Here is a 13,178-nt window from a genome sequence, read left to right on the forward strand (position 1 = left end):
GTATTGATGATATTCAAATAGAGATGATGTGGAGATGTCGGCGTTGGACTGGGGTAAGCACATTAAATAGGGAACAGTGGATGTGAGAAAATGAGAGAGAAGGGGGAATTTGATAGCAATGAAGGCAAGTAAATGGCAATAGAAGGAAGGGGAACTCGATGGAACTGCAGAGGAGACAAATTATGGCAAAATGTGGAATGGTTTTGGAAAAGGGGAGAAGCATGAGGGGACAAGGGAGGCACCAATATATCAGTAGAAGAGGGTGATGGAGGGAAAATAACTACAGAATTATCTATAGACAGTAGAGGCAGGGGGAGGGCACTCTTTTGAAGAGAGCAGGATTGCTGCAGAAAAAGACAGTGGGCTGAGAAAGTACAGGATTTACTGATCGTGATTCACTATCATTTCAAACTCCTCAATTAGATCAGCTCCCATCCTTCCAAACAAAGGAAATGTCAGCAAATTTATTCAATCTCTCCTTACTATTTACATCCAAATTCTGGTGAATTGGCACTGTAGGCTCTCAAAGGCCAATACAACTTTCCTAAGGTCTGAGCCTAAATAAATAAATGGAATATGTAATGATATGGCCTGCGTGCATGATAACATAATGGTGCTGAGTAGCGCAAGGGTTAACTCAGAACTAGAGAGTGGCACCACCCACAGTATGTAGTCACATGGTTAGTGGACAGTCTAGAGCAGTAATAGGCAGCCTAGGTTAGAGAATGTGTTGTATGAGTGGCTCTCCTTCATCCCATGAATAAAATAAAATGGGGCAATTCTCCCAAAAAATTCTAAGTGTCTAATTCACATAAAAGCTGGAGTAACTCCCGTTGGGTTTTTAGCAGAATTTTCAAAATGAATCTCCCACACTCTGAGCATTCACTGCCCCAGTAAGGTTCAAGTTGAAAATTAGGGGAGGGGGTCTATTCCTGCTGTAGAAGCCAGCAGCATAGTGCTGAGCGGGCCACTGCACGTGCACCAATCTGTCCATGCCGAGATCAGCACATGTACAGTAGCCTCATGCTACCAGTCTCCCAACCCCGATTCACTGACCCTCCTCCCCTCTCCCCACCTCCAATCGCTGGCCTCCCACTCATCTCCATGCCAGCCCCGATCTCTCCCCCCCCCCAGGCTTGCTAATAGGATTCAAATCAACATTCCAATATTTAAGTCAGCTTTGCACTGATTTGCAGCATGGAGCTGACAGCTCCAGAAAATTTGGAGCCGGAGAAGCTTGGAGGCCGTGGCCCTCAGTGGGGAGCCTGCTAAATGGCCTCCGCTGGTCTCCCAGCCTGTTGTGCTGCTAGAGCAGTCCAGCAGGCTGGGAGAATCACCCCCAATAAGCTTAATGTACGATGAATATTTCATAGCAAGTTATAGAAAATGTTTAATCATTTATATATTAATGGAAGTGTCATCAACTTCAAATGATAAAAACAATATTTACACTTTGGACACAGAGGGAGCACAGCTCTCACAGCCAATGTTGCGTACAATCCTCACACACATCTCTTCACTTGTCCTTGCTTTATGTGTGAATCACTTCAGTCATACTGGTAGGAATAAAACTACCCAGATGGAAATAAGTGAAATGTGATAACCCTGTGCATAGATAACGGTAGCAAAATGTCTCGTGGGCCACACTCAGAAACCTGATGGGACACATGTGGCTCCTGGGTGGCAGGTTGCCCATCACTGATCGAGAAGAACACTCTATAAGCAACTAGACCACATAGTAGGAGCAATACCATGTAATACCATACTTAGAACTGTAAGTAGTTAAAGCCTATCAAAAAAGGTGTTTAAACACGCAAGACTCAAGATCTCATCAATGAGCAACTACCGCATCAACATACATACATAAATATGACAGAATGGACATAACTTTCTCACCATAAGAAATCTTTACATCAACAGCATATTGATAAACTGTATCATTAATCAATTATACTGCAGGGTTTATCAGTTGGATTCAAATCACATCATATAACGAGATGATGATATATTGTGAACTCCACAGCAGATAAACTGCTCAAATCTCTGAGTCAGCATTAAGACACACATGTGCATCATCAGAAAACAACGCCATAACATACTCAACAATAACATAATGGCATCATTTCAAGAATTGAGAATACCTCTTCCAGTTAGATTTATTTATTATAAAATTGTACATATTAACATATGAATTAGGATCAGGGTTTGGCCATTGTATGTGGCATCTTTCTGTTCACAGTATCTCTGACTTTATCAATGTCAATTGCATCCACCCTGATCATAGTTCAACAAACTTTTCACTGAATACTACAGTTCCTTTTTCTAACTATTGGTGGCTCCATCAGCAGTTCTGTGGAACAATTCCAGGTGGTCAACATTTGTCTTCAACACCAGTGCAATAACCTGGTGGAACAGTTCACCCACTGTTGCAGAACCCACCCAATTTTCATTAATCAGCTGATGGAGACCTGAATTCAATCCCATATTTCTAAAAGTCCCCTGCCAGCCATGTTAACAGATATGAATCAATACATGAGCTTTTCCAATTTGTTTTTAATCTTAGAGACTGTAGAATAAATTGTAGGATCTCCACCCCAACAGACCTCTAAGGCAAAATTATCACTTCAACATGGTGAAAACCTGATGCTTCCTAAACCAGGAGATTGGTCACACTGCCAGATTGTTGCTCATACAGTGAAGACAATGGTTTATTCTTCTGTCTCCTGCTTCATCATTATAACTAAACTAACCTCCAAAGATCCTCCAAAGCAGAAAAAAAAAGACTTTTTTACACGTGATTATTATTGCCACATCTCCTGCTTCTGGTGCCTGGCTACTGTTTTCAAATTTATCCTTAATCTCATTTACAGTAAACATTGAACAAAAATCAAGCATGCCACGAGAAATATTCAGACAAATAATTTAAACTACATAGTACTATTTTATCAAGACCATTTGAATTTAAATTCTATCTGAATTAGTAAGTGTAACACATTGGAATGGAGTTTATTACATCATCAGCTTAACTCATCCACAGTGGGTTAAAGCTCTGTGAAAGACCCATCTGATCAAATGGCTACCATTGGTGATACAGTTACATTCCTAACTAAATGGGGGCCTGCAGGATGCCCGCAGTGCTCTTGGCCGACTGTGCACGATAATTCTTGGAGTGCGCCAGATGAAGAGTAGGTTAATCTTGCATTGACTGATCACCCTTAAAATGGTCCTGCTGCATAAAGTAAGGCCACAAAGCAGAATGCATATTTTCCAGGTGATCCTGAAGAGGCGAGGACCTGGCAGAGAATCATGACTACAAGAAACATCTGCTTTAATTTTCATTAGATAGATCCGAGCTATTCACTGCATCCCTTTCATGTCTATATATGAGGCTCTGGGGTGTCTTTCTCTTCTGTACTGCTGTCTCATCTTTACTCCCTTGTTCCTCATTAAATGAAGATAGTTCCTGCCCATCTGCCTCTTCCATCTGGACAGTGATATTATGCAGGGCACAGCATGCCCATGTTATGTTGGAAATTCTTTGGAACATATTGCAGGGAGCCTATCTGGGCACCTCCATCATTGTTGAGGAGCATAATTGTGAGCCTGGGGATCCTCCTCCTACCCAGAAGCAATTGCATTTATTATGTGTCCCTTCAGCTCAATCTTAATTCAATTTTCAAAAAACTATTGAATTTTGGAGCCAACTAATTCTCTCATTTGTGTTTTGAGAATGATCGGGAGATGACAAAGTTCATTTCTAACAATGTTCTTAAATTTTTAAATCACCACAGAAACTGCTTTTGTAAAATCGACAAGAATCAGAAAGTTACATTTAGAAAGCAAGGTTTTGAAATGAAACAGAGAAATATTTCAGAGGTCTATAATTTGAATTCATTCAGCACAAAAGTGAAATTCTTCAGAGTGACTGATTTTATCCATAATTACAAAACAAGCTCTCAAAACTCATGCAATTTGAAAGTGTGTTGATTCATTTGCAATTCCTTACTTATGGAGAAATTTTTCCCACTCGTTATTGATTGAAAGAGGAAATTCTTGGATTCTCAATGTTGAGAATGAAAGGAGCCAGCACGAGCAATATAAAGTGGAGATTATAGAGAATCAGAAGCTGCGTTTTTAATCTGCCTCCCACTAAAGAATCCAGGACTTGTAATGGTTTGTTGATTAAGTTGTTAAAAAAACTCAGGTAATGGCCATTGTTTGATGAAGGACTGGATCACATATAAGGAGAATCAACTTCTGCTGTTATGTTGTGGCCAGATGTGTCTTGGAGAAGAAGCATAGTATGTGTGCTGGATGTCTTCCATAATCATTATAGGGCTTGAGTGCATCATTCCTCCCAGAACCTGATTTTGATTCAAAATTTACAAAGTTTCCTTTAGGTACATTGGTTTTGATTGTCCCTTTAAAAGACTATACCCTTCCAACCCCAGCCTATTCATTTAATTGTTAAATTTACTGATTTGTTCTATTTGTCAATTTGACCCATTTTGTTTTAATCAAAAGAGTATAAAGAGAATCAGTTGGAACACTGAGGTGGTAGTTAGGAGGCAGAGATCTGTAATGCTGCATCTTGTGAATAAACCTACCAACAAGCAAAAGATCTGTGTTTTGTTTTGTAATTTACCATCTGGCTTGGATTCGTTTAACATGATAAGAGAGGATGATTGCCTATTGGCAAAGATTGGAAACTAAGAAGATTTTTTTAAAGATTGTGATTGGAGTTACTTTTGACAAGAATGGCTGAAACCAAAGTCTAGAGTCTCAGGTTATGTTTTCCTACCATTGTACTCCAAATATAATCCTTACGATCAATGGAAAAAGAAATAAAGATATGACATTGGTTAAATCCTTACCACAGAAAAGACAAGGTATGAATTTCCTACCAAAAGCAGGATCAAGTGCAAGATATTTTCAGAGCTAGATACTGAGGAAAGCTTGGATATTCTATTAAAAGATCATCTATTAAAGGATGATCTATTAATATTGATTAGCCTGAGGGAACTGTATCTATCACAAGAAGCTTTAGTCTGGTAATGATTGTATTAGTCATAGATTCATTTAATAGTGCCATGTTGAACAGTGGTTGCACCTCCATAGTATGTAGAATAGATTGGCTGAATTGTTATTTAGATTCCCTCAGTAGTAAGAATCAAACTTAAGTAACAGTAAAATGACAATTATTCTTCTTTCATGTTCAGGGATGCCAACACTTCAAGGTCACTGAAAAGAGTGACTATTCCATGCGAAGTAGCTGGAGTGAACTTCTTTATTAATACAAATGTAATATCTAGTGAATTACTCTTGCTACTGAGAAAACCATTGATGAAAAGTCACAAATTAGATTTGACATGGAACATGACAATCAAATTGTCCTTTGGAAAGTCAATAAATTTGCAATTTACCTAATCAGGACACTATTGCATCCCTTTAACAAAACTTAGCATCTTTAATCAGAATGTTAAAGAAATGTTAATGGCATCAGGTCATAAGAATTTAACAGAGAAAAAGTAAGTTGTTTTAAAACTATGTTGACAATTTGCTCATCCTCTTATAACAGATTAAAAATCCTATTGAAGGATGCAGGCAAAGTTTATGAATAATTGAAGAAACTAATGATAAATGTGATTAGAAACAAAAAGTATTGAGCAACAATACAGCCTTTTGTAAGCCTCACAATAGCACAAGACTTTAATGGATCCATAACTAGGAGTAGTTATGGATTTAAAGGTGTGGGACAAGGAAATAAACATTTTCATTTTGTATTTCATGGGCATGGCAACAAGATTCAGTCTGTCTACAGTAACTGTCTATAGTACAGTAATGTCATGCAAACCAGCCTTCCATCCATTGACTCTGTCTGCACTTCTCGCTGCCTCGGCAAAGCAACCAGCATAATTAAGGACCTCACACACCCCGGACATTCTCTCTTCCACCTTCTTCCTTCGGGAAAAAGATACAGAAGTCTGAGGTCACATACCAATCTCAAGAACGGCTTCTTCCCTGCTCCCATCAGATTTTTAAATGGACCTAACTTGTATTAAGTTGACCTTTTTCTACATCCTACATATGACTGTAACACTACATTCTGCACTGTCTTGTTTCCTTCTCTATGAACGGTATGTTTTGTCTGTATAGCACGCAAGAAACAATATCTTTCACAGTATGTTAATATAGTAATAAATCAAATCAAATCAAAATATGGGAAAGACAAAAGAATAATTGTGGATAAAGTCATGAAAAATTGGAAGCATTGGTTAATTGAAAATTTGCAGGGGAGGGGGCAATCAGATTTTGAATTTCGAGATTGGTGTGAAAATTTGAACATTGTAGTGATGAACACGACAGTAGTCAGTCATTTCAGTGACAGGATTTGTGAAAGAACTTATGCAGTGATTGAAAAGATGCACCATAGATCTTAGCTGACCAAACAAACTGTAAGCTAACATTTGCTCTAGCATGGGCAGTCTGTTCAAAGAATTCACATGGTCAGTATCAGTCAGTCAATGGAAGAAACCCAAATAAACTTTCTGCAATGTGTGATCTTCACACAGCCTTGGAAGGGGCTATAATTAGTTCCACGTTTTCTGAGCCCTTGAATACCCCACAGGAGATTCAACATTGTGGATGTATCAGAGAAAGTGTGGTGAGCCTTAAAACATTGCATATGACCATAAGAGATAAACTTTGATCCTGGAGATTTAGTATGCTGTAAAAGAGAGGGTCAGAAAATGTGGAAGAAGTTGACTAAAATAAAAGGGTCTGATGGCATGACAGTAATTCTCCAACATGGTAATCAAACTATTAATCTAGGCTAATCAGGCTAGAATCTGAGCAATTAGTTGAAGGTAATGAGGCATCTTGCACTTTACATATCTATGTTTGACAGTTAAGAGGAGAATAACATGCAGATTATGGTAGATAAGAGGCTGAATAATGAGAAATAAAGCAATAACATTGCACAGGATAGGGCTATTTAAACGAAGGATACCTACTGGACATTGGGTAACATTCATCAGGGACAGTGATTGGAGGGATTCTAATTCAAACATCGGTTAAATTATCAAGTTGATGGACAAGGGACAAGACCATTGGACTGGCAAAATGAGGTGGAATGAACAAAAAAAACTGAGTGTAGGTTCCCATAACAAATCTGCAAGTGGCTGTGTTTCCAGGAAAATATCACATTCTAGCAAAACAGCCCATGGAAAAGACAGCTCATAGAGGAATAGTCCAGAACAAGATAGGAGGGCAAATAGAGGTTGTAATTTGTCTAGAACAAATTAGGAATGCCGTGAGAACTCAGTGCCCCTATAATGTGGAAGTTTGAGTGGAACTTGGTACAATGATGAAACACGTTGCAGTTGTAGAGGTTCTGAGGGCAAATAAAACCTTAAAAAATTAAATTCAGAGAAATGCATACTCAAGATAGGTTTTTTTTTCCCGGGAGCGTAGGAGGATAAGGGGTGACCTGATAAAGGTTTATAAAATCATGAGGGGCATAGATAAGGTGAATAGCTAAAGTCTTTTCCCTAGGGTAGGGGAGTCCAAAACTAGAGGGCATCAGTCTAAGGCAAGAGGAGAAAGATTTAAAAGGGACCTGAAGGGCAACCTTTTCGCCCAGAGGGTAGTGTGTATAATGGAATGAGCTGCCAGAGGAGGTGGTGGAGGTGGGTACAATTATAACATTTAAAAGATATTTGGACAGGTACATGGATAAGAAAGGTTCAGAGGGTTAAGTGCCAAACAAAGGCAAATGGGACTAGTTCAGCTTTGGAAACCCAGTTGGCATGAATAAGTTGGGCCGAAGAGCTTTTTCCAGGCTGGATTTTCCAGCCGCGCACAGTCCAAGGTCAGAAAGTCCCGCATGAGGTCAAGGGACCTTTGCATGGTCCATGGCCCACCCATTATAATTCCTGTGGCAGGTGGGACAGGAAAACTCCGCCCTATGGACCATATTTTACATTTTGATCCTAAGCACAGGGGGGCCTTGAAATTGGGGGTGTTTCAGATCTGACTTTTAGACCCATTCTCAGGCGCCCCCATACACACTCTGCCTGAAAAAATATCAGCAATTCTGAATCTCACTGCACAAGCCTGTGGGTGGGGCTTATCGTGCCCAGAACACTGCAGAACCTTAAACTGTGCATCAGAAGTTAAGAAAAATAGAATGCTGCTCCCCTGCCACAATCTCTCCTGGGCCGAATAATGCCTTCCCCTGGCCCCCACAGACATTGCCCCACTGCACAATATTACTGACCCTCTTAACCCCCACCCCCCAGTATCTAGACCACTTGCAGCCCCCTGCTCCCCTTCCTCCCACCAATCACATGCATAGTGGCAGTGGACCACCCCACCAATCACACGCTCAGAGTGGCAGCAGACTTCCCTCCACCAGAGAGCCATCTGACCCACCTCCCTCCCCCCCCCCCAACCACCGATCTGGGTCAGAGAGCCGCCGGAAGCTCTGAACTTACCTCCTCAGAAGCTGGAGTGCCTGAATCAGACCTTTGCGGACCATGTCTGTTTCGTTCTGAATCTGGACGGGTGTACATGGTGGTAATGGGGACAATGCCGGTAAGTTTGGGCGTGCAATCTATTAAGTCAATTTAAACCCATGTAAGTGCATTTAAATTGATGCCGCACCATTTCGGGTGCAGTCCCGACGGCGGCCATTTTTGGACCTTGGTAAAGGAAGAACTGACTATTCGCCTCATGCCCAGCCTTACCAAATTTTCACACCTGAAAATAGGTGCAACTTGATGGTAAAATCAGGCCCAATGAGCCCTATTTTACGCTCATTCTATGTGCAGGGCAGGCTTGGAACTAGGAGAGTTTCAGATCTGACTTTTAGACCTGTTCTCAGGTGCCCCCATACGCACCCTCTCTGATAAAATATCAGCAATTCTGAATTGCGCTGCAGAAGCCTGTGGGCGGGGCATAACGTGCCAGAAACCCTGCAGCTCCGATGTGTAGTAAAAAAATAGAAAAACGCTCCTCTGCCGCATTGCTCCCAGGCTGGGTAATGCCTATCCCCAGCCCCAAAAGACATTGCCCCACCCCCACAACATCCCCTTATCTCCCCACTCCCCCCCCCAACGGCTCAATCATGGCCCTCTGCCCACCTTTTCCCCCACTGATCATACATAGAGTGGCAGCAGACTCCCCCCTGTTTCCACCACCAGAGACCATCTGACCCCCTCCTGCCAGAAGCTCTGAGCTCACCTCCTCAGAAGCTGGAGTACCCAAATCGGACCTTTGCGGACCATGTCTTTTTCATGCTGAATCTGGATGGGTGAAGTATCAGTAAGTTTGAGTGTGCAGCCCATTAAGTCAATTCAAATGCATGGCACGGTCCTGAAGGTCATTGGTAAAGGGGGAACTGGCACAGAGGTGGGCATGGATCACGCCACTCGCCTTACGCCCAATTTTATCAAGTTTCCATGCCCGAAAACAGGTGCAACTTGATGGTAAAATCGGGCCCTATGACTCCAAATTTCCAGCCTTGGGTGATAACAAAGATTTTGCAGAGATATTTCTCATGCCAATCTTCCAGCTGAATATTTTAGCATGGCTGGGTTTATCATATTCTTGGTGGGTAAAAATGGAAAGTGTTGTTCTTGGTCTGGGAAGCTAAGAAAATAAAAAGAGTGGTTAAAAGTACCTTAGCTTCAGTAATACAGGGATTAGTAAAAGGTATAAATATGAGATTATATTTAACTAATGTTCTGAAGGAAATCCTTTAAAAAGAATATTCTAAGGATTTGATTTGATGTAATTAGATTTTTTTGTCAAATATTGGGATACAGTGAAAGGTATTGTTCTTTGCATGCAATATAGACAAAACATACCTTTCATAGAGTACATAGGGAAGAAGGAAAGGATAGGGTGCAGGACATAGTGTTACAGTCACAGATAGGGTGTAAAGAAAAATTAGCTTAATATATGGTAAGTTCATTTAAAAGTCTGATGCAGCAGGGGAGAAATTGTTTTTGAGCCATTTGGTGCGTGTTTGCCTATAAGTTTGTCTGTAGATTGTTATGTGGACAATCATTTTCTTTGGGATAATATTAATTCAACAAAGAACATCACTGAGAAAAGATTGAAGATTGACCTTTCTAGGATAAAGGAAATGTTGGAAAGAAAAATAATTTATAAAACAAAATGGGTTGAAACAAATAACAAACTATTAGGCTGTTTTACAAAAGGAAATGCTTACACTGAGAAATTATTGTATGTCTTAAAGGACAGACAGTGTTATGATGAATTATAAGAACAATGGAAAATCATTTTGTCTTTGATTGCTTTGTATGTTAAGTATGTTTAAATATGTTATATTGGACGTTTGCTTAAAAAAGAAAGGGGAATCTGTTAATGGTTGGTTGATTGAGTTGTTAAAGATACAAGGGTGATAGGCATTATTGGGTTAAGGACTGGGACATAGAGATCTGTAATGCTGCATACTGTGAATAAACCTACTAACAAGGAAAAGATCTGTCTGACTTGTACTTTACCAACTGGCGCGAATCCATTTAACAAGAAGAATTGTGCAATCTCCCTTTGGAGACTCCTTTCCTACGCTCACTGTCACTTTTACTTGGTTTGAATTTAAAAATCTTGGTAATATTTTCCAAGTCAGGAGAAAATACAAACTGGCATGGTAAATAAATGGCTTCCAGTTCGCTACAAGCCTGTCTCCTATTGCTGGTGTAGATCCATTTCACCCCATTGTTCCAACGCCCTCTTGATATCTTTTGGATTTCTTCTTAGACTTTGTCAAATCATCTGCTTAAGTGTTGTCTGAAAATTTCAATTTCCAGATCATCTATATACACACCAGAACAGAAGTGAACACAACTGTACCCCTGGTAAAGACATTTTCTACACTTGTTCTGTCTGGCATTGAAATTTATACACAATATTTTAAACAGGGCCCCAACCATTTGCTCAACTTGCAAGATTGACATAGAAATTGAGCAGGACAATGTCTATCCTGCTCAGATCACTGTTCACTGCAAATAGGCTAAAAGCCATCACTTCTGGACCTGAGAAGTGCCCTGTCTACCTCAAATTAGAAAGACAATGTATTTCAAAAATTTGAACAACAGATAATACAAAGCCTTTCATACGGCTACTGTGCAGTGGCTATGCGAGAGGTATTTTCCACTAACAGGATGTTGCCATCAGTCCAAAAAAAGCTCACAATTGTGCATTGTCAGATACGTAGGCTGTACATTCCAACAATTTTCTGATCAAATTGAATAGCGTGCTCCTAATGTTATTCACAATAGCAGACTACGGATCATGTTCAACCACTTTGCACAGAAAAACCCAGAACAAAAATGTTAGCTGTGATTTCATGATTGAACAGCGCTTAAGGTTAAATCTCACGGGATCCAGGGTGAGGTATCTAAATGGATACAAAATTGCCTTCTTGACAAAAGCCAGAGGGTGGTTGTAGAGGGTTGTTTTTCGAACTGGAGGCCTGAGACCAGCAGTGTGCCTGAATCGGTGCTGGGCCCACTGTTATTTGTCATTTATATTAATGATTTGGATGAGGATATAGAAGGCATGGTTAGTAAGTTTGCACATGACACCAGCTCATTTATGCTTGCTCGAAGCAACATCCATCCTTCGGCAAGGACCTGTTCTCTGCGAAGAAAAGGAATATGTTTAAGCCCATTTTTTTTAATTACCAGGAAGCTAGGGAGTCTTTGGTTCGTACACTGATGAGTACAAGACAAAAGGATTTGGCAACATGCCTTTCCTCTCAGCATATATTCAAGTTCTGTATTACCAAGCGACTGACAAGTTACATTGCTTTTAAATGCCCCAGTACATTTCAGAAAACTAGAAAGTGAATAATTGTTTCACCAAGGTTAAGCTTTTCAAATATTATAAGCCATTGGAGTAGGAATAAAAGCAGTGAAAAGAAACATAAATTAACAACATTAATTGAAATGGCAATAATTCTTTGTCTATTCTAACCTTTCTTCAACAATACAAAAAACTTTCAGTAAATGTTATGTCTTCACAAATATCAACCAGAATTCTCCCATCCCACCCACCACTGGAATTCTAGCAGAATGGCGCGGAGCGGGGGGCGGTGGGCGGCAGGGGGTTTGGCGGGCGGGGGGGATCGGACAGGAACCTCCACTTTTCAGGTGAGCACAGCCGGAGAATCCACTTTTTAATTCATTTAAATTTTACAGAAATAATTTGCTTATGCAAGTGCAATTAAAATACATATCCATGTTATAGATGTTGAACTACACTCCAAAAATGCTGGAAAAAGACAAAATATAAATGTTTCTGGGGGTTTACAAACAGCTTTACCAAGAATATCAATGTGCTTTTAAGTGAAATGATCCAATTGAAGGAACTAGACATCCCTTGCAATGTCCATTGTGTATGTGTGTTTAACCTGTGGTGCATTGTTGTGTTATTCCACTGATACTATAAGGATCCTCACTCATTTGATGGCGATTCAGGGATTTAACAAGCCTTTTGATCTCACAAAAGGGGAACTGGTGCACAATCATTGCAATTCTGCAGGTATCAAGATTGCTGCATCAGCCATTCCAATTTCAAGGATGTTATTATTATTACGCACCTCACTGATTACTTTTATGAAACTGAAAAATGCTGTGATATATCAGTTTATTGTCCTTAGTTGCAGGTGATCTTTTTAAAAGAAATTGATCGTTTAATAGTCAAAATCCTGGCCCAATGAATCACAATGAAAAATTAGAGCAGAACAAACAGCAGCAAATCCCTGCCACCTGCAGTCCCTTAAGAACTACAAGTAAAAGCAAATCAATTTAAGATAAAAGTGTACTTCTTTAAAAGCCCTGAAAGCTTTTTCATATGCTTATTCTAATTTCTTAAGAGGTTTTAATGGCATCACTTTAATATCATTGGCAGTGTTTCCCAGTGTCAAACAACATTTAGGAATTAGTCCTCTCTGAAATGAAATACTGATACAGTTTGCATTTTGTAAGTCACCAAAGCCCTGGTGCAAACACATCAAATCTGACTGGATTGGCAAACAGCCAGTCAGCTGCAACAAAGAATAATGATGCAGAAAGGGTCACTGCTGAGCCGTTTGTCCAGTTTCTAAATCTGGGTACTATTTATCCAATAATAGATGCTAAAACAGA

This window comes from Carcharhinus amblyrhynchos, chromosome 5 (genome assembly GCF_965287045.1).
Source record: "Carcharhinus amblyrhynchos chromosome 5, sCarAmb.v2.hapA, whole genome shotgun sequence".
In the NCBI taxonomy this organism is placed as follows: domain Eukaryota; kingdom Metazoa; phylum Chordata; class Chondrichthyes; order Carcharhiniformes; family Carcharhinidae; genus Carcharhinus; species Carcharhinus amblyrhynchos.